The following is a 25,018-nucleotide window of genomic DNA, read 5'->3' as shown; positions in this document are numbered from 1 at the left end:
CTGGGGAGAGAACATCCACCACGTCGTCATGGCAATACGGCAGATGTTCCCACCCCATGGCCGCTTGCGCATTCGCCGGTGACATGTGGTGGACCGAGTCCACTCCCCCAGCCCAGTGTACACAATGCAGGGCTGCCAGCCTTGGGGGCATGTCCCATGTGGCTGCTGAATGGCCCGGGTTTTGCCCCCAGATAAGCACACACAACCCAGGGCTGCCGGTCTTAGGGTTGTGCCCCGCCCCAGGTCGTGGAACTTGTCCCTAGCCCAGTGGACACAACACAGGGGGTCCTCTGCGCATGAACTGCAGAGGAAACACCTTTTCTTATTTTAAAAATATATTTTATTGATTTTTTACAGAGAAGATGGAAGAGGGATAGACATTTGGAAGCACTGATGAGAGAAACATTGATTAGCTGCCTCCCGCACACTCCCCACTGGGGATGTGCCCCCAACCAAGGTACACACCCTTAACAGGAATCAAACCTGGGACCCTTAAGTCTTCAGGCCAGTGCTCTATTCACCAAAGCAAACCAGTTCGAGCATAAATACCTTTTCTGACTGCTCATTGACTATGCTCCCTGTACACTACCACTTCCAGTGTTCTTGGTAACTTGAGTTTTAAGAATCCAAGAAAGTGATCTAGGCTTTTTCTACCACATTACTGGAGGAAAAAACGAAGGTCTGCTGCTAGAGGGGCTAAGAAATGTCATATCCTGCCCTAGCTGGTTTGGTTCAGTGGATAGAGCATCGGCCTGCTGACTGCAGGGTCCGGGTTTGATTCTGATCAAGGGCATGTACCTAGGTTGCAGGCTCCTCCCTGGCTGGGGCCCAGGTTAGGGCTCATGCAGGAGGCAACTGATTCAAGTGTTCCTCTCAATTGATGTTCCTCTCTATCTCTCCTCTCTTCCATACTCTCTAAAAATCAATGGAAACATATCCTCAGGTGAGGATAAAAGAAAAAAAAAAGATAGAAATGACATATTCTATGAAAGACAGATCTTAAAAATGCCTAAAGAAAGTTGTCATGATGAAGGGACTGGAATCTGTGTTGATGAAAACACCTTGGTGGCTGCAGTGGCTGAAGCAGTGGGGTGATGGGGCTGTTGCCTTCCCCTGATCAGCCAGGTCGCCTCTCACAGAGGAAGGCCACACTGTGGCTTAGACAGAGGAGTGAGCCTAAGCCATCAGTAGGACATCTTCTGAGGGCTCCCAGTCTGTAAGAAGGGGCAGGCTGGGCTGAGGGACACCCGTTCCCCCAGTGCACGATTTTATGCACCAGGCCCCTAGTCTATACTAATAAAAGGAGATAAGATAATTAGACTGAACATTTTCCAGACATCCTTCCTGACAAAGCCAGGGGCTTAGCTGGCTTCCAAACCACCCCAACCCTTGCCCAGGCCACTTCACCCCCCAGCAGGGACCAATCACCTCAATTGAGGGCATGGCCAACCTGCAAAATGCCCCAGGCCCCTTGCCCAGGACACCCTGGCTCCGAGCAGCTGACCACCCCAATTGGGGGTGTGGCTGGCCTGCAAACCGCCCCAGGTCCCTCACCCAGGCCAGCCTCATCCCAGCAGGGACTCCCAGCCTGATGGAAGGGTAGAGGGGACTGCCTGCAAATCCCACAGTCCCTACCCCGGCTGCCCCGTCCTCCAGTGGGCTCCCCCCACTCCGATATGGGACCCCCTTCAGTGCAGACCAGTAGGCCCTCACCCATGAACCAGGCCTCTATCCTATATGATAAAAGGGAATTATGCAAATTATGCAAATTGACCTGAACAGCAGAACAAACAGAACAACCACTGGACATAGTTACTACCATGTGGTGTACTGACCATCTCTTGGTTCCTTTCTCTTGCCAGCAAGCTCCAATTGCCTGATGGCCACCCACTCCGGGGCTGGGGCCAGCAAGTGGGCAGGAACAGCCAACCTCCTGGTCCCTTCAAGCACCGGTCATCCAATGATGAATGGGGAACTGGGGGTGGGTGGTGGTGGAGATGGTAGGGGGTGGTGGAGGGTGTGGCTGGCTGTGGGCAAGATGGCCCTGATCTCAGGCCAGGCCTAGGGATTGTACCCGCATATGAATTTTGTGTGCAGGCCTTTAGTAGCAATATAAAATCTTGCTTCTTAATTCCATATCTTTGATACAGAAGATCTGAAATGAGAAAATTAGATCATAAGGTGAGCCATGAAAATTTAAAATATACAATCTGCTAAGCTTTGAACCTGTAGGGGATAGATATTGTTTATGTAATTGTATACTTTTTTTTTGGTAGCATATTGTATTTCATCTTCTATATAGCACACAATCTAAAAATTTCCTTTATTTCAGTGGAAAAAATTAAACTGAGACAATTTTCAGTAATTACCTGAAATATCATTTTTATGCCTAAAAATATTAAAATCTAAATGAAAACTCTAATGTAAAATATTTTTTAATTTTTCTCCATCACCATGGTGAAGAATGATCAGCAGAAGATATCTATTGTTATTATCACACCATAAAAATAATTTCTAAATTTATGTCTCTAATCTCTTCAAAGGACAAGAAACTTTTATATCTAAAATTTTATGAAGGCAAGTTGCCTTAACTTGTAAGTGGAAATTAACCATTTCAAGGGCAATGATCATATGGAATATATTATTAGGAGCTTCCACTGAGAAACAAAAGGAGTTTAGTCTTTTTGGATTAACAGAAGAAAGAAATAGGAAATAGAGGTTTCAGAATAGGAAGACAATGGAGGCTTCCTAAATGTACTTCAGCTTCTCTATAACTCAGTGTCATAGGGTGTGTCACAGACTCATTGAGATGACTGGGCATTTTCAATGCATGTTGATCACTGGTGCTTGGTGCAGTGATAGAAAAAGCTAATCAAGATGATGAACTAGAGAAGTATGTATCTATCCCTTGTGATCCAAAATGTTCCTGAGTACCACACCAAAAGGCAAATAAAGGATTGAGTGTCGATCCTGACAGTAAAGAATAGTAGGGAGAGATGTCATACAACAAATCACAAATAGCCCAGATGTGTAGGAGGCAGAATTGCTTCAAGCATGGACTCCCTTCACCTGACGTTAGCCTGGTGTGGGATGTGCTAGAGGAAGTGTGGTCTAGTGAATACAAACGGAACCTTCCCAAAGAAATACAGCATTCTGTGTGAACATGCACAGCACTTACCAGTGGAGGACGAAGTGATTTATGAAATAGTTAAACTGAAGGTGTATGGTTCTTAAGTGTACACAATAACCATGGAATGAAGAAACTAGGGCCTGCTTGGGTGAGGAGAAAGAATGGCAAGGCTGAGATTCAAGTTGAGTCCAATGTGGAGCCCTTTGGCACATGGCAGACATTTACCAGAGCACACAGTTTCTCCATTGGGTGCTGGGCATGAAAACTGCTGGGAACTGAACCACAGTCCCCTCAGTGATACATCTTCTCTCAGTCCCAGTGTGTGGTCAGGCGTACTCTCACAAATTCCACTGAAAATAGTCTTCTTTTTCAAACTTAAAAATTCTTTCCAAACAAGTGTTTCCTTTTAATATCCCCAAAGCAGATTGACTTTTTGAGCTATGTATTGCTTCCAAGTCTGTCAATGTCAGAGGCCTCAAATTAATTCCAACATCTCATTGCTGTTTTCCCTTAAGAAGTTCGAATGCTTCTGAGCACATTTTGGGTTCAATCTGTTTATGCTTATTTGAAAGCCCATTAGACCCATTTCTATCCCTCTGCCCTGTCCATCTTGATCAGAAAATGCTTGTGATTACAATGGGGATCTTGATAGTTATTTCTATCACTTTTCTTTAATCCATCAATTATGAAGCAGTTAAATCCAGGTAAAATAAGAAAGAAGTCATGTAAAAAGAAGAAAGGGGGCAATCAAACATTATTGAAGCTTTGAGGAATGAAAGCCACAGGGGAAAACCATTGCATATTAAGTAGCTCAGCCTAATAAAAGCCAAAGAAAACAGCCCCAAATTATTACAGAAAATTCTTTTGAACTTTCAGCCTATTTCTTCCTGCTTCTGTTGGTGATATTTGAACAGACATGTGCCCTGCTCTGACTTAATTTCACTCCTGTTATATCAGGTTCTAGGCCTGTGAAGGTTCATGCTTGATGTCCTATTTAGGCCTGTGAAGGTTCATGCCTGATGTCCTATTCCTTCTTATCAACTAGTGAGGAGAAGATCTGAAGAAGGCCTTCCCTGACCACCCAAGATGAAGTGGTACCCACTCTCCCATCTTCTCTCTTGTCATACTCTATTGTATCATTTCAGCTCATTTCTCTGTCTAGTAACTTACTATTCTCTTGTGCATTCATTACTTGACTTGACAATTATCAGTTCCTCCAACTAGAATGTAATTATATATAGAAAAATATTCTGTCTTGTTCAATATGTTATCTAGGGCCTAAAACTGTCTTTGGTGCATAGTATCCCTCTAGGAAATATCTGTTTACTAACTGACTATAAATAATGAGAGAATACATTGGCATCATTATGTTGTGAGTGTATGGACAGCACCCAACAAAGTGACTGGTATATAGCAGGTGTTCACAGTGACCCTCCCTTCTTCACACTCACTGTAAATGCATTTTAAGACACAAGCTGAGGGATAAGAGGATGACTGTATTGTTGACTCAACTTTTAACTGACTCCTTAGGTCTGTTTCTGATTTAGTTTGGCCTTTCAAATGGGCCAGGAGGGCGCAGTGAAAACAAACACACCAGACTACTGGAAGCCAGGATCTTGTGTTACAGTCTTGGTTTTGCTCTGACTCACTGTGTGAGACGTGGGCAACCTACTTACCCTCTCTGATTCTGTTTCTTCATGTATAGAATAAAGAGGTTGAATAGATGATGTTTAAGATCCTTTGCAATTATTGAATTTTATTTTACCTCTTTTTAAGTATGAACACTGACCACACTCTTCATACTTATGATGTGTCCTGCAGCCCTTAGAGAAATGCTGCTGAAAATATTCAAAATGTTTGTTTTATGAAATATCTCTATTTCAGGAAGTTGTGCTTCTTTGTCAGGCACTTTGGAAATCTTTGTACTCGAAGTGAATTTAATAAATTACCTTTTATATTTTATAGCATTTTCATTTGAGGATATAAAGACTTGCCTACAAGCTCTCATTAAGTACCACACACACACACACACACACACACACACACACACACACACACACATATATATATATATAAAAGGCTAATATGCTAAGTGTCTGACCAGTCGCTATGATCAGCGCACTTACCACCAGGGGGCAGATGCTCAACAAAGGAGTTGTTGTGACACACACTGGCTATTTATAAAGAAATGGCACCGCATACCTGGTGCCCACAAAGCAACACACAGCTTCCCCCAAGTGGGACACAGGCCTGAGCAACAGCCCACCAAATCAACACTGCTGAAATCCAACGGTGCAAAATGCAGCTCGCAGCCCACCCCAGACCAGAAATGAAGTCACGTAGCAATGCCCAGCTTCCTCTCCCTAGCAACTAGCCTCCTTGGAGTTTTTTTCAGCCCAGGAACACAACTTGCTTTATAGCCGGGTGGAAACATTTTACATTTTAACCAAATGTCTGTGAAGTGTTTTCCCATGTCTCATCTCATTTGATCCTCACAGAAGTCCTGGAGTAGGTAGGAGACTCAGTGGAATCCTATTTTCTCTTCATTAGCTGGAAAACGGAGATTTTGAAAGCTTAGAAACTTGACCCAACTTAAAAGAAGTAAGAACTAGCAGACCTTGGAAATGACTTGAGGTTTTCTCACTGCTGCAGTTAAATATTTTATCATTTGTTCTCCCTGAGTGAGCTACAATAATAATCTGCTTCATGTTGATATTTACTGCTGTGTTGCTGACAATTACCAGGAAGAGAAGTTGGGGTGCTTCACTGGCTGGAAAAAGTTTAGCTAAATCAGAAAGCAGGTCTAATTACTAAGCACATTTATCTAATATAAAAAGCTCTCACTGGCATCACTCACACGTGTGTGTTTTGATCTGTCATTGTCGATTGTGATTTTGGTAGACACTTCTATTATAAAGAGCAAATAGCTCTATTAAAATATTTCTTTTAATTAATTTACTTTTAATGTACATGAATTTGTGCATGAGGCCACTAGTTGTTTATAAAGAAGTGAAAGGATGAGCTGCTTGAAGTCCTAAGAATAATTTATACTTTAGATTCTGCTAGTGCCATGCATTAAAAGTCCAGAGTTACAAAATAGATTTTGTATGATTATATGCACAATAGAATCCCATCACAAGCACCTACTTATTACCTGAATTAAGAATATCACTTGTCAAAATGTTGCCTCACAAATGACTGTGTGCTTCCTGAGATCATTCATTCTTCAGTTGACTGCAATTTGTGCCTTCCTTCTTAGTTCTCTGAAAATACTCTTGCTTTATAGTGGGTGCTACCTTTGATCACTTATTAATCTTTGTTATTTGATGGATTCATGACAGATTTTCCTGTGCCCTCTTTCTATATCCCACTTAGTACGTGTGCTGGATCACACATTTGTGCTTTGTACATGCTCTCCTCTGCCTAGCTTGCCACAAACCTCATCTGCTTAGAAAACTCATTTTTGAAGATGTGGCTCAAACATTTCATCATCTTTGAAGCCTTTCTGACTCACTCTCCTTATTTGGAAAGAATCAGCTTATCTCTTTTTTGTATTGACATATACCAATATATAACAAAGATAAGCATTTATTCTTTTTTTTTTTTGCATGTTTTATCACTTACTGAGAATTAACTGTGAATAAGATTTTCATCTTTTTTTTAAAATCTATTTTTGTTGTTGTTAATCCTCACTCAAGGATATTTTTTCCATTGCTTTTAGAGAATTTTCAGAGAGAGTAGAAGGAAGGGAGGGGAAGGGTGGAGGAGAGGGAGAGAGAGAAACATTAATGTGAGAAAGACACATGGATTTGTTGCCTTGGTCACAGGCCAGAACAGGGACAGGGGTCTAACTTGAAACCCAGGTATGTACCCTTAACCGAAATCAAGCCTGCGACCTTTGTGTGTGTGGCCAAGGCACTAACTGCTGAACACACCTGCCAGAGCAAGAATTTTTATCTTTTAAATTTTTATGTTCTTAGGCATCATTTAGTGGTCTTAACAATGTTTGTTGAATGAATGAAAATACAGGATTTATTTTCTGGCCCTAAAACCAAAGTTATAAAAAGGTTTTGATTGGTACATATGTGAAATACTCTTTGAAATGGCTTTCTGGGTAGTAATTGGATTAAAAGGTAACTTCAGAGGATTCCATGAATCCCAGGAAAAAAAATCTGTAGTTAAATATGGTATGAATCAAGCTGTGTTTTGGTTTAAATTATTTCACCCAATTAAGAGATGTTAATTAGATCAACCTACCATCAAGGGGATTAGAACTAGTATTAAGTTGACTGGCTTCTTTTCCATCATAAAATGTGTAGCTTGCACAGTCTCTAGATACACTAATGAAGTGAAGTTTGTGTAGCAGCCTATGGATTGATTAAAATGGCAAAACTTCATGTACATTCAAAATATGGCTCATAATTTTTATTACTTGTAATTTTAATTGAAAAAATGATTTAATATAAGAATTAAAGAAATACAGTAGGGGAAAAATCACTGAGAATCTGTCATCCTAAGCAAAAAATATTTTAATTATTGCATGTTACCTTTTCATGCATACATATTTTTGTATAGTTGCAATCATAACTTTTTTATTTTTCTATAGAGTTTCTATATATATACATATAGCAATGTTTACCAAAAGGTACTTCATAGAATGATAGTTTTCTTGGGATATTAAGTGATGTTACTTGGGGAAAATAAAACATCTCTGAGGTCAGATAACTTTGAGAAGTTGTACAAGTAAACATATCCTTTATTGTAGGATTTTTCAAAGCCTATAATATTATATTCTAAGGAAAATACTGAAAATATGAAAATTTCTTCAAATTAATTTTTACATGAAACTTAAAAATATATATATACTGTGAAATGTCTGTTCCACAAATAATTGTTTAGAATACACTTTGGAAATCACTGATGTGGGATACCTAATTTACTAAACTGTTCTTTTACTGCTGGGTAATGGTATTCAATAACACTTGGAGTAAAGCCTCCAAGATCCTTAACATGGTCCACAAATGTGTATTTTCTGGTACTTTTTAGCTTATTTCCCATTATTCTCCTATCACCCTAGTTCTTGAATCCACTAAGGTTTTTCCTATTGTAGGCAGGGCTTTTGCACATCCATGTTTTGAATTATTTAAAAAAATATTTTTTTCTAATTGATTTCAGGGAAAAAGGGAGAGGAAGAGACAGATAGAAACATTAATGATGAGAGAGAAACATCGATCGGCTACCTCCTGCATGCCCCACACTGCATGCAACCTGGGCATGTGCCCTGACCGGGAATTGAACCATGACTTCCTGGTTCATAGGTTGATGCTCAACTACTGAGCCACAGCAGCTGGGCCCAAATTTTGACTTTTGTAAATAAAAGCACATTTATTATATCTCCTTTCATTATTTGCTAATTTACTACTCATTTTCAAGAAATATAGTAACTTAAAGGCATTTAGTACTATTGGTTTCATCTCCAACCAGCACTATGGTGCATGGCAATTCCCTGTCTTTTCCAGAAAAGCCAATCAGTTTTTTCAATTATAGATGTTTAAGCAAAACCAAAAGAGAAAGGCATACAATAGATCAAAATATCGAATATCAGTGGCTTTCAGACCAGTTATTCTGTTCCCTTGGTTGATAAGATTGATAGAATGTAAGTCAGCTCTCTTTTTTCAGGGATTTTCTGAATATGTTTCATATTGTTGCACATCATAGCTCATGAGGATTTTGCTCAGTGTGACATGGAAGTGGCAATTTGTTCTTTTCCTCATTCTTGAAGGCCCAAAGTGCTCTAAAGGAAGTGAAGGATGACTGTTGACCTAGTTAGAGCTGTCTCCCAAGTATATAACAGGAGACGTAGGGTATATGCATACTTCTGTCATTTTGCTCCTACTTAGTAATCAGTAAATAGGATGAAAGCCTAGAGGGAATATTTATCAAAAGTATAAGTGAACCCAAAATCATTGAATGAGATTTTGGTCCAACCCCCTGATTTTTTAGATAAGGAACCACAGATCCCAAGCCTGAGCCACTACATAACTTCAGAAGGTTCCATTTGCATAGACTATGGTATGAATGGGGCCCCCTGAAGTTGTTCATTGTAGCGGCCCAGTTCAGAGAAGTTAATAGACTTTGTGGTTTCAGGCTGCCAGTCTTATGTTTGATGATGGAATCCAAGAATTAAATATGTTCGACAGGCTTGAGAGATGGTAAAATGAATGTAAAGCAAAAAGTGCAAGTATTCCACTTACATTTTGAAATCAATTGACCCAGTCCAAACAAGGGAAAACCTGACTTGAGGATGTCAAAATTGTAATGATATTATGAGGAGTTAGTTAACCACAAGTGCTGTTAGGAATCCAAAGGCTGTAGTTGTGATATGATCCAGTGGAATCCTAGGCTGAAGTAATAGAGACAGAGCATCCCAAACCCTTGAATTGGTCAGAATACAACAGAAATACTATGTTTATTTCTAGGAATCATATATTTTTAAATGGATACTGACAAACCTTTGATTCCCCAGGGTCACGTGCATAGGACCTAGTAGCAACTCCATGAATACTCAGACTATTGCTGAACTAGTAATGGTGTATGTAAAGCACCTGGAACATTGTAAGTGGTCAGAAATGTTAGGTTTCTCTTCTCTTTTCACAGGGGAGTAATCAAATGTTATAGGTACTGGTAAACATGTTGACTGAAGAACCTTTCAAGAAATTGGAAAATTTTCTGAATCTTTGAATCTTCAAAAACTGAAAGTCTTGCCTGGCTAGCATGGCTCAGTGGTTAAGTGTTGCCCTATGAACCAGAAAATCATGGTTTGATTTCTACTCAGGGCAAATGCCAGTGTTGTGGGTGGATTCCCAGGAGGGAGCGTGCAGAAGGCAGCAGATTAGTAAAATGATTCTCTCTTATCATTGATGTTTCTATCTCGTTTTTACTCTCCCCTCCTCTCTGAATCAATAAAAAATACATTAAAAAACCCTGAAGTGTTATTTTCTGCTTTTACAATGTTTATTGTAATTTCCTACAGATATATTGGTTGTTTTTTTCATTTTCATTTTTATTAAAACCTTATTGGAATTGTAGAAATGTCAACCAGTGAGATTTCCCTCCCACCCTACCTTCCTTTTTTCTTTCCACATTTATTGGGGGCCCTGGCAATGTGATAAATTTTGGGGATTTAAAAATTAATATATTAATTAATATTAATATATTAATCTCTTATTTTAAGAGATTGTTGTGAACAGAAGTAGATAGACACAAAAACAAATAAATTACAAGTAGTGTAATGGTTATAGCAATAGAAGCATGTACAGGGCACAGCTATAGCAATTCAATTCAATAAATACTGGCTTTGAGGATTTTTTTTATGTGTCAGGCACTGTGTTAAGCTGAAGACAAGACATATCCATCTCTTATGGAGATTAAACAAGTAATTACACATGTGTAACTACTTTGAAAGGGGAAGCACATGAAAGTGAGAGTCAGAAGAAGAGAAAAGTTTTCCTAAATTTGGTTGAGCTTAGGCTGAATGAAGTATATGAGTTGGTCAAGCACATAGAGAGTGGAAGAACAGTCCAGGCAAATGTCACAGATGAGCTGTGAGGTTGTTAGATTTTCCTGAAATTCGATATTTTTCACAATAGGTAATGTTCTTTTGCAAAAGTAATGATTATTTCAAGTTGTTCTCATATTTGTTGGAAAGAGAAATAACCCAAGAAACACACACAGTCAGAAAACTTGGAAAGTCATGTTTGTTTTGGCAATGTCAGCCTTACTTATAGGCAGAATACAAGGTCTTGTCTGTGAATTAAAAGGTTTGAAGTAGACCTTCCACTCATATGGAAACTCATTTTTTTTTTGGTAGAAACTTTAGGAGCCTCTTGTTAAACTTACCTATTCAAAGAAGATATAACTTTTAACACATTACTGGGAGTGAGTGCAAAAGATTACTTTTTTGAAGAAAGAGAAAGGAAAAAAAAAACAGGCAAAAACTAAGGTAGGGAAAGTAAACAGAAATTAAAGGAGAGCGAAAGACATTCAAGATTGTGGCTATTCTATACCAAGGGGAGGTCTTGGAGATGGATGGCAATGTCTTCCAGATTCAAATTGTCTAGACCTGATCTTAAGGGTTGGGTTAAAAGAAAATATTGAAAATTTCAACAATTTTTACAAATGTCCTGAATATCAAATATCTGAAAGGAAGTAAGAATGAAAGATCTATGCAAAGTCAACTCAGAGAGACTTCTTTGACCACCCCTGCCTGGATGTTAATCACCTTCACTTCTGTGATCTCTTATATTTATATATGTCAAATATTACATACTGCCTTATATGTCTACTAGAGGCCCGGTGTATGAATTTGTGCATGGGTGAGGTCCCTTGGCCTGACTGGAAATCAAGGTCTATCAGGGGGCCAGCTGGCCAAGGGGAGGGACTGTGGGAGGTTGGCTGGCTGGCCCCCATATTGGAGCTAATTGTGGGGGCGGGGGAGGAGAGCTGGTTGGCTGGGGGGGAGGGGTCATGGGATGTTGGCTGTGGGAGCAAACTGACCACCAGGGGTCAGCTCCTACATTGAGTGTCTGCCCCCAGTAGTCAGTGTGCATTATAGCAACTGGATGACTGGTAATTCTGGTCATTCCATTTGGTCTTAACAGTCACTTAGGCTTTTATATATATAGATAGATTTGCATGTCCTTGTTTCCTATCTTTCTTTGAACTACTTATTCAGATATATTCTTTTAAGAGTATCAGTACCTGGGATTTGCTACATTTTGGGGAGTTAAGAAAAAATTTAGAGGAAATGGAAGAAGAAAGAATGATTTAGACAGAGGTTGGACAAAATATAAAAATGTTGTAGATTACATGGGGAAAGAAATGTCAAGTAAGAAGCTAAGTTTGCATATACAGGGGGCCTAACTCAGTTGGGGAATTGCAGAAAGTGCCCTGAAGAATAATATTGAGTTGAGATCTGAAAGATGAATAGGAATTAACTAAAAAAGAAAGAGAAACCTGAGAGAGCAATCTAGGAAAGGTTGCTGGATGGTGATGGAGATGACACAAGAGGAAAAAAGCTAAAATCAATAGGACTTTATTATTACATTTGACAAATGTCATATTCTATACATTCCTTTAGTCCAGGAGATGTGGTGGTAAATAACAGAGTTTCCAAAATTTGAAGGGCTTACATCATACTGGAGGGAGATAGATAGACAAACATGCAAATAGATCTTTTATTGATGCTTCAGAGAGGAAAGTGACAAGTTGCATTCAGGTTCTAGGCTGGGCAACTGGATAGATGTTGGTGCCATTCACTCACATAGGTAATGCTGAAGGAGGACCATATTTGTCCAAGAAGAGCATGGATTCAATTTTAGAAATGCTATTTGAAGTGTCTTTTGGATGAACAAATGGATTGCAAGTTGTCAGTTGTATATGTGTGTTTGAGTTTCATCATTGTTCTGCAATCATTGATGTATAGATAATAATTAAAGCCATAAACATGGATATAACTGTCTTATGACCACACAAACCATGCACTGTATAACTTGAGGGGGAACCATTTACATATGCTATGGTGTAAATAGTGTCTCCTAAACTGTGCAGAGTGGTGGCCATGAATGTTGAAAGGTGACCTAAGGAAGGAATATGGAGTAAGAAGAAATTTGAGCTTTTATGATAAAATTTTGGATAAGTTCAACATTTAAGGACCTGGAAGAAAAGAAAGAGTTATTAAGGGAGAGTGAAGAAAAATGGCAGAGAGCTGGAAGGCAAACCAGGAGAGATGTCAATGACACCAAAAAAAGAGAGAGGACTTTGATGGAGGAGTGGTCAATAGGCTCTACTACCGCTGAGAAATTTACTAAAATGAGGCCTGGACTCATTTACTAAAATGGTCATCTCAAGTCTTGGTGGATTTAATAAAATTTATTTTAGTGGAGTAATATGGTCAGATTGGAATGGGTTGAGGAGTGAATGAGAGGTGAAGAAATGTAGACAACTAATATGTCTTATGATGTAACATTAGAAAAATGTCCCCACCCAGCCATGCAGGATGAGGCCCAAGTTGAGGTGATTTAGCTCAGAGGAAAGTGGTAACTTTGCAAGAACCCTAATTTGGAGGTGATGGGTTTAGTAGTGGTTAGGTTTCTGAGAAATAAATTTTTCTTCTTTTTCTCCTTCTGTCATTTTATTGTCTGGAATATGACATTGATTAGGATGGCAGTGTCTGAGGTGACAACAAAAGAGTGGTTTTGGAAAAGGGGCTGGAATTTCTAGGACACACATTGAGTTGATTCTACTGTTATATTTGAACAGCACTAATAAATTGGGAAAACATGGTGCAGACCACACACTCATTTTGCAAAGCTTTCCACTGATATAAGGAGCATATTCCTCAAGTGCTTTTGTATGCATATGCCCTATTATTTATTTTCAGTGTATCCATTGCCCTTTAACATGTATCAATCTTCTGATCACATGCAACTTATGATGTTTCTCAACCTTGTGTTCTCTAGCTGAGAATTAGTTTGGGGGGAATAGTCTAGACAGCTCAGTGGCTTTAGGACACATTTGTTGGGACTGGTAGATCTCCATGTTGCTCTTGTCCTTTTGGTTTCGGTGTATGTCCGATGCACTTCAGGAATGCCTTTTAAGGACCTTATCTCTGAATCTACAGCATTGAGCTACCTGCTAGAATGCTTTTTATTTTAAAAAATATATATTTTATTGATTTTTTACAGAGAGGAAGAGAGATGGATAGAGAGTTAGAAACATCGATGAGAGAGGATCATCGATCAGCTGCCTCTTGCACACCCCCTACTGGGGATGTGCCCACAATCAAGGTACATGCCCTTGACAGGAATCAAACCTGGGACCCTTCAGTCTGCAGGCCAATGCTCTATCCACTGAGCCAAACCGGTTTCGGCTAGAATGCTTTTTAGAAAGAGCTTCAAAAGTGGGAATTTATGCAAGTTCAGAAGAGGGACTTTTAAGTCTATTTTTAAAATTTCATAGAGAAAAATAGTTCATATATACTGGAGGTAGTCCATTGTCAAAATTCAGTGCATGTTGCAGTATAATTCCCTGTAAGGAAGTATGCTAGCAACAGCATTTCCAAGCAGGGACCTTGGCACTAATTATTGCCTTTTCCTTAATGCCTGAATCTGTCCGATCTAACATGTTTTAACTTTCTATAGAACTAGAGGCCCAGTACGTGAAATTTGTACATGGGCAGTGTCCCTAGGCCTGGCCTGTGATCAGGGCTGATCAGGTTCCCCACACTCCCCACCTCCCCGCCTCCTCCTTCCCTTGCTCCCTCAGCACCACGCTGCCATGTCCTGCATCGCCCTTGGTGGTCAGCACATGTCATAGTGAGCGATCGAACTCCCAGTCTCCTGGTCAAACTCCCTAGGGGTCACTTTGCATATTAGCCTTTTATATATAGATAGATAGTTGTGACATAGAATGTTAGTTCATTTACACAAATCTTATGACTCAAGAAATCACTACTAAGTACATCCAAGTAATGTTAAAAAAGTGAACATTCTAGTATATTTACTTTTCTAATACAATTCTGTGTACACAAAAAGTTGATAACCTGAAAAAGTGAAAAAAAACCCTATACTAATAAGAGAGAAATATGGTAATTGAATGTTACTCTGCGATACCCATAGCCAACCAGGAGGGAATATGCAAATTAGTGGACAAAGACGGCGGCCGCCTCAGAGCTGGAGGGGGCAGGAGGCTTGGGTTGCCCCTGGTGATAGAGGAAGCCAAGCTTCCCATCTGCCTGGGATGGCCACTGAAGGAGGGGCCTGTGGGTGGCTGCCATGGTGTAGGCCGGAGCACATGGGAAACTTGGGTCGCCAGGGCTGGCCACCAAGGGAGACGCCGACAAATGGCCCTTAGCCCCTCACCCAGGTTGGCCATGTCACCATTGGAGTGAGGGTCCCCTCAGGGGGACGTGGCCAGCCTGAAAACAGCCCTCAGTCCCTTACTACTCCTCCAAGGCAACCCCCATCCTGATCTGGGACACCCTTCAGGGCAAACCAGCCAGTCCCCACCCGTGCACCAGGCCTCTATCTATACTAATTAAAGGGTAACATGCTAATTAGACTGGGAGACCTTCCAGGAGACCTTCTGGGCATTCTTCTGGACAAAACCATGGTAGCTGGGCTGAGGTAGATGCAGTTAGGAGGCGAGGGGGTAGGGAAGTTATGTGTGATCAGGCCAGAGTGGGATGGCAGTTGGGGGCGACCAGGCCTGCAGGGGAGCAGTTAGGCATCAATCAGGCTGGTGGGGGGGTGGTTAGGAAGTGATCAGGCTGGCAGGCAGAAGTGGTTAGGGACAATTAAGCAGGCAGGCAGGCAGGCAAGCGGTGGGAAGCCAGCAGTCCTGGATTGGGAGAGGGATGTCCGGCTGTCCGTTTAGGCCAAATCTCCCCAGGAATGAGCCTAAATGGGCAGTTGGACTTCCCTCGAGGGGTCCCAGAATGGAGAGGGTGCAGGCTGGGCTGAGGGACACACACCCCTGCATGCATGAATTTCATGCACTGGGCCTCTAGTATACATATATAATAGTAATGTGAAACAAAATGTCAAGGTTAGAGTGATATTGTTTTGCTATTCAAAAGGAAAGTAAGAGTCAAGAGAAACTTTACTTTCACACATAGGTGCAATGGACTCAGCTCTGACCCTCAGTTTGGAATGAATTAATGCTTGGAAAAGCTGTGGGGGTGGGATGGCATTTGACTCTTCGGGAGCAACTGGGAAGTTAATGAGAAAGAGAAAGTTCTTATCTTAAGGAAACTTATTGGCAACATGTCTTATAGAATGAAGGCCAATGTATCACTTTTCAGTTTCTGAATACTTCCATCTATTTTGGACTGTGTGTTCCTAGTTGCATTCTTTATTTTTAGAATGAAAGTTTCTCAAGAGCAAAGTATTATTCTTTCAAGAAAAGTACAACAACCTGCATGATAGATTCTTATTTTTGTTCTCACTATTGCTTTTGCCACTTGCTTCTCTTGTATTTTCTCTTTGAATGGTCAAAGTTTAAGCATTTGCCCATTCTGGGCAGGAAGCCTTAGTCTGCTAAGTTGGTGACTGGCAAGTTACCAGTCAGTTGAACCTGAAACAACTATTACAGGTTGTTACTGTTGAAATACTTACTTTGGGGATGATGTCCCAGTGATATCTGCCTGATCTAACATGTTTTAAGTTTATGCAGGATAGTTGTGACACCAAATTTGTGCCATAAAATTCCTCCAAACAGTGCCACAGACATCTGAAAGTTTTCAAGCACTGATATTGTCATTAAGGAATTCACTGGTCAGCATGTTAAGATATTTTGAGTAATCTTGCATACATTCAGAGTTTAGAAGTTAAAGCAGCAAAGAAGGAAGAGCCATTTAATATTTATTTTTTTTCCTGATTACAAAAGTAATACTTGCTAATTGCATACAACTTGGAAAAGACTCATTTAATGTTAAGGGGAAAGTGTTCCCTTCATGGAGATTGTGTCTTTGTATCGTCTGCATGTGTTCTTGGAGACTTGACTTCATGTTGATATAGGGCAGCAGTATCTCACACCACTGTCCTCTCTGCTTTGCACCCTTGCTCCAGTTTTCTTTCCTTTCAAAACACGATAAGCAAAACCACATGTCATTTGTGTGGTTAAGTTAAAGGAAAGAATAGCCTCACCAAAATAAAAGTACTGCAGTGAAATATAATCAACCTGGCCTTATTTTGGTTTTTCTTTTCTCTTTAAGTTGCTCATAGCAAGCTTGAAGTACACAGTGTGAGCCAGTGGTCATATCTCAGGCCACCTGTTCTCTCTGCGGACTGCCCCCCGAAGCTGGTTTTCAATCCACTGGAGAGAATTTATCTCATACAACAGGGTTTTTGACTTTTCAACTTCCTTTTCAACTTCAGCTTGGCTTTATTGATGTTGAATATATTTATTTATTTATTGTATTTGTACTGCTGTCGGAACTGTCTGTGTGAACAGACTTGAACAGATTATGAATTATACTTTAGTCACTCTCCACAGTTTCTCTTAGAAGCCATTTTTTTTTTAATCCTAAAGCCAGTTTATAGAATGCAGGTGTACCCAACAACATCACTTATCTTCATATGTGTTTAAGTCTCTCCTGTCACACAGACACACACACATACACACACACACACACACACACACACACACACACACTTAGAAGAGCTCTTTGGCTAATGTTTTTTACCTTTCCTTTTTGGAATGTAACAGAATAAAAATGTTTACCATAAGAACATTTCCAGTTTTTAAGTTTGTCCCCCTTATTCCAGGATCCTGCTTTTCTGAGCCCGTGGGAAGGGAAGTGAGCTACCCAAGGGCAAGGGCTGAAAGAGCATCAGGATTTAGTACTCAGGAGAGGTTTGGGAGAAGTTTTAGAATGTGAGGCAATAGAGAAAGAAGGAAGAAGTGATATTAAGATATATAGATAGGATCTATGTATGTCCTTCATGCTGTTTGCCTTATTTTGAAATTACTTTGGTTGTATGAATTGAGATTCAACCACAAGCATGACTGTCTTAAAGTTTTACAGAGATAACTGGTATATGATATATCTGCCTTTAATGTTCATTTTAAACACATTGCATGGTATAAATGCATGTTATGGTGCTGATGGGAGTGAGGGGATGGAGAGCTTACATGTGCCATGCCTGAACTTCGATCCTCCAGCTCTGTGTTTACCACCGCAGACCCCTGGAGCATACCCTCTTATTCACTCCCATGCTCTGGCCTGTTCCCCGGAAGAATCCCATGGAATCATGCTTGTGCCATGAGAATGATACTGATGAACACTTCCCAATCCTCTAAGCCAGTGTTTCCCAAAGGGTGGTACGCGTGCCCCCAGGGGTACAGGAAGAGTTTGGTGAGGGTACACGTTACACCGGAGTTTGGTGGGGATATGCACTGCACCGTGGTTAGCTGTGCCTAATTCTACATTCTCATGAATACAAGGGGTACTCAGCATTACGAAAATTATAGAAGGGGTACACATATGCCAAAAGTTTGGGAAATACTGCAAGCTATGAGTAACACTTGACCATTGTATAAATGAAGGGGAGTTTATGTGTCCTGAGTGGCTCAATGTCAATGAAGCTTTCATGACACAAGGGCTAGAACCAAGCCTTTGAAATGCTCTAATTATACAATCCTAGCAGGCACCCCACCATTCTTGCCTTCCTTGAGTTCACAGTTAACTCCTAGAACTGTGACCCAAAGTGGCCTCCACTCCAATACAGAGCACCTCAGTTATACCTGTTGAAATTCAGATCACTCTTTGCCATCATCATCAAGATTCCAGAGGACCCAATGACTATCCTTGGGTGGCAGTCTCTTCCATCTTCACAACCTTTGCAGCACCTCTCTCCTTCTTCTCCAGCATGTCCATGAAGCAGCATGCTAGGTTAGCTGCTTAGAGGAAGAACCTATAAGATTTTCGATGGATGCTTGTTGTTAGGCCACCGAAGGAGGAATGCAAGAGGCCAGAATGGTGAAGGAATATGAATTTACTCGATCATCCGCACACCAGGCTGGATGGCTCCAGCACCCAGTGACAGGAGTTGGGAGTGGGTGATTTTTAAATGACTTTTGGCGGGCTTTTTCTGGACAGAGAATTCTCTGTGCAGGTCCAGAGAGGAGAGATAATGAAATATGGTCTCAGCAAAAGGGAATGTCCATAGTAAAATGACTTGAAAAGTCAGTTCCCAGGGGAGGGGTATTGATTCAGTTATTTGATCACAACTAATACTTATAATATCTTGATGGTATATATATATATATGTATATACATATGTCACATAAATATATAACATGTAACACACACACACACTCACACATGTGTGCATGTGCACGCACTCCTCATATTTTCTGTGGTGTGGAATAAGGAGGTGTTTCATATATATTTTTATATATGTATATTGATATATTATATTTTTATATCAATATGTTTCAATGTATTTATATATTGTTATAGTTAATTTTTAATATACGTTTTTAGTATTTTCTCCCCCTATTTTCCATCTTTGTTTTTTATTTTTATTTTTGCATTTTCTGGAAGATTTTCTGAATTTTAACTTCTAGCCTTTTTAATGAGTTTTTCATTTCTGTTATTACATTTTTGATTTTTAAAAAAATATATTTTATTGATTTTATACAGAGAGGAAGGGAGAGAGATAGAGAGTTAGAAACATCGATGAGAGAGAGTCATCGATCAGCTGCCTCTTGCACACCCCTTACTGGGGATATGCCCACAACCAAGGTACATGCCCTTGACTGGAATCGAACCCGGGACCCTTCAGTCCCCAAGCCGACGCTCTATCCATTGAGCCAAACCGGTCCCGGCACATTTTTAATTTCTAAGACTTTCTTTAGTTTGTTCTCTGAATACTTTAAAACAGTGTTTCCCAAACTTCTCTCATGATGAGAATCACCTGGTGGAGTTGTTAAAATACAGATTCCTGAATCCCAACTAAGAAGTGCTAAGCTAGAATTTTTGGGAACATGTAGGTAAAATTGTATATTTAAGTTGCTTTAAAACATCAGGTTCCTTTTTTTCCCTTAAGGGCAATATTCTCCCTTCTCTCTCTGAGATTATTACTGATAATCTTTTTGTTTATTTTGTATTTGTCTTTCTTAACAGAAGTTCTCCTCCAATACCTGGTAGGCTTAATTGCAAATATGAGGAAACAGAAGCTGATTTGAAACCCTTTGAGGATGATTTGATTGGGCAGTTTGTAGGGTAAATTTCTGATGTTAAATAACTTCAGTTTTTTTTTTTTTTTCTCTTGGACTGCTTAGATTTCCCAGAGCAGGCTTTCCCAGCCTCCTGCCAGAGGGTATAAGCCTGACTGTTAGTGTTATGGGAACTGAGTGAAAAAAGATCCTAGAGTCTCAATGTCTTCCTGTTTTTACTTCATCTTCCTGTTTTCAATATGGCACACCCACTCTTAGTTATGACTGGTCCTGAAGTCCAGAGATCTGTTTTACCCTCTCTGGAGAATAAGCCTTTGTCATCTCGGGGGAGGGGAGGTTTGGGATCTGAAGAATTTTAAACAAACCTATTTTAGTCTGCCATTTTTCTCTACTTCCAGAGATGCCCCAAGCCTTTTGTAGGTTTTGAGGTATAAAAAGGGTTGCTTCCGGGCTTTCCCCAAATGCCACGTTAGGATTCAACTTTCTTTGTTCTGTAATGGCAGTTACCATATTTTCATCAGCTTTTCGGTGTCTATATTTGTTTTCTGTTATCACCTCTTCCATCTTGATATTTATCTTCATGGGCTTATGTTATTAAGGAAATCTCATTATTGTTATTTTAGTATGACTTTGGGATAAAACAAATTCTTAAATGTGTGTCCAGTTGATCATTTTCAACAGAAAACTTTTTATAGCAATTTTATTTGTGTCCTCCTCCACCCCTCTATTTTTTGCTAGTCTGGCACCATCCTGTGCCCTCAAAGACTAGGTATTGGGCCAAGTTTATGCAAATGTTTTCACCTGACAGTGAGTTATTTTTAACTTGTTTCTCACTTGTGTTCCTCAAGCTAATACAGTTTATTTACCTGCTTCACTTATTTTTTTAGTTATGACCCCAGAAGTTTGAATTCTAGTACTATTGTAGATACAAATTAGGTTCAAACTGGAACCTCTCTCCCTCACCAAAACCTCCTCTCTCACTAGAAAAGTCAAGGGTATGCTGTTCGAATTGGTCATGGTGTTATACTGCTTGTTCAATAGGAGTCCATTTTCCCGTATTTGAACATTAAAATCCTAGTTAGGAGACACTTTACAAATATTGCATATTCTGGCAATAAAGATATTCTGATTTTCTAAAATATGTTTCAAAAGATCCATTTTTTGTGATGAGATTCATGATAAATACAGTTATTTCTAAAGCTATAAATAGTTATTTTTGAATTGTTGAAAAGAATATTTTTTGCCTTAAATGGATGATGATACAGAATTAAGAAAACAAATAATATAACATCTAGAGAAGTCTATATAAAAGTTTAAAATGATCAACACTGGTACTTAGCCTGCAGAAATCTTGGTACTTTGATGTAAAGCTGCCAAAAAAGATATCCAAAGATGTCTCATCTTAATGTATATGTACATCAAAAGAATGTGAATATGAATACTTCCAAGATGTCTGTTTCATTGAATTTCACAGCTTTGCATCATTAGGAAGCTATAGTGGAGTTGTGCCGATATGCATGCTGACATAAATGCTAAACCAGGAGTTAAGGCTTCCATATCGTTGAGACATGACACAATAAATTTCCAGACTTGATTGCCAGAGTAGTAATATGTGATGTAGTCATTGTGGTGGGCACAGTTTTTGTCTGCCTGTGGGTTTCATTCATTTCCAATACTTGGGCCTTCAGGTTCTGTTGGGGTTGACTCTACCCTCTTAACCTAGAGGTAAGCACTTGATCCAGACCTTGGCCATTAAAATATTCTACCTACCTCACTATAGGAGTGGACACATGGCTTAGCCACCTATCTGAGACTGCTCTGGAGCTCTTGCTTAAACTATCTGGGATGAGGTATAGTTTTTTTTTTGTTTTTTTTTTTTTTTTTTCTTTTTTTTTTCTGGCTCATTAGCTCTAAAGACAATATAAGTCTAAAGCTTCCAGGGGCTCTCTTTGCTACTCCCGGGGAGGAACATTCTGGAAAATGAGTCAACAGAGAGGAAGAGTGGCAAGAAAAAGGGGCAGGTTCCTGATGATAATAATATTTATACCACAGTAACGGCTAAAACCAGGAATACCCCTGGACTTTCTAATTAGCAGATTCCAATTAAAAGTGCTGATATAATATCTGCAATTGAAAGAGTCTTCACTAGTATGGCTATATTGGTCTCTATAACCTGCAATATTTCTGTCAACTTATGTACATTGTCAGATTTCAGATGACAATCAATTTGAATTATCCAGCTGGATTGTTAAACTTGATAGATACAAAATCTCTATTTTTTTATTGTTTAAAGTATTACAAATAGTAGTACATATGTCTCTTTTTTCCCCCCATTGACTTTCCCCCAGCCTCTCCTACCCCTGAGAAAAAGCCCCCACCCTTAACCCCACCCCCAGTGTCTGGTGTCCATTGGTTATGCTTATATATATGCATACAAGTCCTTCAGTTGATTTCTTATACCCCCCCCCCCAAAAAAAAAACCCAAAAAACCAAAACACTCCCCAGCCTTCCCCCTGTAATTTGACAGTCTGTTTGCTGTGTCTCTGCCTCTGTATCTATCTTTTTGTTCATCAGATTATAATGTTTTTTATTATCCATAAATGAGTGAGATCATGTGGTATTTTTCTTTCACTGACTGGCTTATTTCTCTTAGCATAATGCTCTCCAGTTCCATACATGCTGCTGCAAATGGTAAGAATTCCTTCTTTTTTATAGCAGTGTAGTATTCCATTGTGTAGATGTACCATAGTTTTCTCATCCACTCATCTGCTTTTGGGCATTTAGGCCACTGCAGCCAGGGGATCATGCGGTGGGGGTGCAAGGCCCCAGCCCAGGCTGCTGCCGCTGCCTGAAGATCGCGGGGTGGGGGTGCAAAGGACTGAGACCCTAGCCAAGGCTGCCACCGGGGCCTAGGGTATCATGCGTATCATGCAGCTCGCATGCTAGGTCCTGATGGCCTGAGACCCCAGCACAGGCTTCCGCTGCTGGCCAGGATTATGCCGGGTGCTGGTGCCTCCCAGCCAGACACCCTGGGCTGCCACCACTGGGTGGGGATCGCGGTGTGTATTGCAGATGCCTCCCAGCTAGACATCCTGTACTGTCGCCGCTGGGCGGTCTTGGGGACTGCACCAGGGCTAAGAAGACTGGGCGCCACCATCTTGTGGCTATGGGTTACCATTTTTGTCGTGGAGTGATGGCTAATTTGCATATTACTCTTTTTTTTAAAAAAATATATATTTTATTGATTTTTTACAGAGAGGAAGAGAGAGGGATAGAGTGTTAGAAACATCGATGAGAGAGAATCATCGACCAGCTGCCTCCTGCACACCCCCTACTGGGGATGTCCCAGCAACCAAGGTACATGCCCATGACTGGAATTGAACCCGGGACCTTTCAGTCCCCAAGCCGATGCTCTATCCATTGAGCCAAACCGGTCTCAGCATATTACTCTTTTATTAGATAGGATTTGATAGATAATACTATAATGTGCTGGTAAGTGGTGAGAACAGTGATGTTGGGTTATAAAGACTTGTATTGATGTGGTAGCTACTGTTGCACTGGAATTTATTTGTGGTCTTCTTTTCTGTGTGCGCTAATATAAAGACAATAGGACTTTTCCTTATTTAATTTTTTGAGGAAACTCCATACTGTTTTCCATAAGTGCTGCACCAGTGTGCATTCCCACCAGCAGTGCACTAGCCTTCCCTTTTCTCCACATCCTGGCCAGCACTTGTCATTTGATGATGGTAGCCATTCTGACAGGTGTGAAGTGATACCTCATTGTCATTTTAATTAGTATCTCTCTGATGATCAGTGACTTTGAGCACTTTTTCATGTCTCTTGGCCATCTGAATGTCTGTTTTGGAGAAGTGTCTATTTAGGTCCTTTGCCTATTTTTAAAATTGGATTGTGTGTTTTCCTTTTGTTAAATTGTATAAGTTCCTTATACTGCAAACATGTTTTACCATACAGTGGGCTCTCTTGTCATTTTGTGTTGGTTTCTTTTGCTGTGCTGAAGCTTTTTAGTTTGATGTTGTCCCATTTGTTTATTTTCTCCTTAGTTTCCATTGCCCTAGGAGATTTATCTGTAAACATATTGCCATGAGAGAAGTCTGAGATTTTGCTGCCTATGTTTTTTTCTAGGATTTTTATGATTTCACAACTTACATTTAAATATTTTTTCATTTTGAGTTTATTCTTGTGTGGTATAAATTGGTGGTCTAGTTTCATTTTTTTTTTTTTTCATGTATCTGTCCAATTTTCCCAACACCATTTATTAAAGAGACTGCCTTGACTCCACTGCATGTTTTGCCTCATTTGTTAAATATTAATTGAGGTGCCGAAACTGGTTTGGCTCAGTGGATAGAGTGTCAGACTGCGGACTGAAAGATCCCAGGTATGATTCCGGTCAAGGACATGTACCTTGGTTGCAGGCACATCTCTAGTAGGGGGTGTGCAGGAGGCAGCTGATCAAAGTTTCTCATTGATGTTTTTAACTCTCTACCTCTCTCCCCTCCTCTCTGTATAAAAATCAGTAAAATATATTTAAATAAAAATATTAATTGAGGTAATGGCTTGGGTCAATTTCTGGGGTCTCTGTTCTTCCACTGATTTATGTGCTTGTTCTTGTGCCAGTGTCAGGCTGTTTTGAACACAGTGATTTTATAGTATAACTTGATATCTGGTATTGTGATCCCACTTCTAGGAATATAGCCTAAGAAACCTGAAATACAAATCAGAAAGAATGTATGCACACCTATGTTCATAGCAGCACTACTTACTATGATCTGGAAACAGCCCAAATGCTCACCGGTAAATGAGTGGCCAAAAAATCTGTGGTATATTTACATCATGGTTTACTCTGCAGCAGTAAAAGAGAAGGATCTTTTACCCTTTGAGACAGCATGGAGGGACCTGGAGAGTAGTATCTAAGTAAAATAAGCCAGTCAGAGAAAGGCAGGTATCATATGATCTCACTCACATGTGGAATTTAACGAACAAAATAAACTGTGAACAAAATAGATCAGAGACATAGAAGCATAGAACAGACTGCAGAATTTCAGAGGCAAGGTGGGGGAGGGTGGTTGGTTGGGAAGAGATCAACCAAAGAACTTATATGCATATATGCATAACCCATTACCAAAG

Source organism: Pipistrellus kuhlii, unplaced genomic scaffold, assembly GCF_014108245.1.
Source record: "Pipistrellus kuhlii isolate mPipKuh1 unplaced genomic scaffold, mPipKuh1.p scaffold_m20_p_3, whole genome shotgun sequence".
Lineage (NCBI taxonomy): Eukaryota > Metazoa > Chordata > Mammalia > Chiroptera > Vespertilionidae > Pipistrellus > Pipistrellus kuhlii.
The sequence above is the reverse complement of the archived record's forward strand: the minus strand, read 5'-3'. Positions refer to the sequence as shown.